A 1,896-nucleotide genomic window follows, 5' to 3' on the forward strand; every position below is an offset into this window, starting at 1 on the left:
GTAAGAACAGTATGAATGAAGAACAGTTATGGATCGCTTATCTATGTTTAGCTCATGTCTCAACACCCTAAAAACCCTAGGCGAGCAAGGTCACTACTCGATCATGATGCACATAAACAAAGACATAAATCCTGAATAAAATTGCATAAGAACAGAGTGTGAAACAATAGGGTTCAGATGATCTTCTCTATGAGAGGATGGATTCTTCTCCCTTACAAGTTGCAGATCGCAATTACTCTGTGTTCTCTTGTAAAAACTAGCGTAAGAAAAATAGAAAATAGATAGATGGCGTTTTATATGGAGGCGCCAATCAGAAGAAAAGAGATTATGGCAACAGGGCTTCAATTCCCGAAATAGGAGTTTCCATATTTGTCTGGAACAATCTCCAGATCACTCCGTCTGCTTGTTCCGCTTGAGAGAGAACAGTCTCGGGACTGTTCTCTTGAGTGTTCTCCGCATGGATGCTCCAAAAGGACTTCTTTTCATCAGGCACCTTCTCTTCTTTCTTCTGCTAACTCCAGACCTGTAAAAGGTCAAAAAGGACTAGACTGACACGAATTAGTGACTTGAAACAAATGAAAATATATATACAATGATGTGAAAAACACCATATATCAATTCCCCCAGACTTAGATCCTTGTTTGTCCTCGAACAAGGCAAGTACCAAGAACAGGGAGAAAGGTTTGAAAGCGTGGGAACTCGCTTATTCTCAGCAACCATACTCTTACCACAAATCTCTGAACCATACAAGCTGTAGATTAGGACCACACACACTTACTGAGAACCCCCTGATCACTGTTCGAAGATCGGCTCCTTACTCTACATCTCAAACCTGAAAAGGCAACACTTTCGAGACAAAATTCCTTATGTTCAATTAAGATCAGCGTGAGCTTCTTGTCACAGGCTCTACTCAGAGAGAACGGGCTAGGTATAGAACATGCTAACTTTTATGGTGGAGTTCAAGAGTGTTTAGGGTTTACCAAGAGCGGGTGCAGGATATCGCACAAAATGGTCGTGAGAGGACGGCTCCATTGAGGTCCACAGTCCTTACTCATCTCTGCTAATCGGACTGCTCTCCGATAGATCGATCATAAGACTGCTCTGCGCGATTCAACTTCCCCTTCAGAACACTTCACTGAAACCACCATTACTTTCTCAACTTCCCCAGCGGCATGCATCATAGATTCTTCCCCTTCTCGTCACCAGTAAATCAAAGCAAAAGCATAAATAATTTTTTTTTTTTTTTTTTATATATGTACTGAATTACAAAATGCTGGGGTGACGAGCAAGGAGGTAACAAGTGATGTACATGATGCCACTGGTGATTCATTCTGGTCTGTTCTAGCCACTTACTTCTCGTTGTTCTCCATGGTATCGGAACAGGCACCTCGGTTGTTCCCTTTCGTGTCGGAACAAGCACTCCAGTTGTTCTGCCTGCTTCCACTGTGTGAGCATTGATGAGTAAGAACTGCGTCGATCCTTTCCTCTCCGACCTTTTTGCACATATCTGCACATAAAGTACTAGAAAAGCAAATGCATGAGGGTGGAACTAAAGGTCAGGGTTCAAGGTGGGAACTAGCTAAAGATGAGCTAGCCACTCAGGAACAGCAAGAGGGATAAAAATCGGATAAGAAGTCCTGAGTGTAGTTCTCATTCTACCCTGATCTAGTGCCCATGACAAGAAGAATTAAAGTCCAGATTAGGTTCAGATAAAGTGGAGTTAAGTCTGCCCAGTGTAACCTGATCGGTATAGAACTTCTGGAGTGTCAAATGAGATAAGTCAGGGTGTTCCAGGTCCATGTGTGGGTCTTTCATCACTGCTAAGGTCACTGAATAAGAAGGTTAAAGCACGAGGTGGTTAAAGAGCATCACAAAATAAGGTCCTGATTCCCACAA

Source organism: Raphanus sativus, chromosome 7, assembly GCF_000801105.2.
Source record: "Raphanus sativus cultivar WK10039 chromosome 7, ASM80110v3, whole genome shotgun sequence".
Lineage (NCBI taxonomy): Eukaryota > Viridiplantae > Streptophyta > Magnoliopsida > Brassicales > Brassicaceae > Raphanus > Raphanus sativus.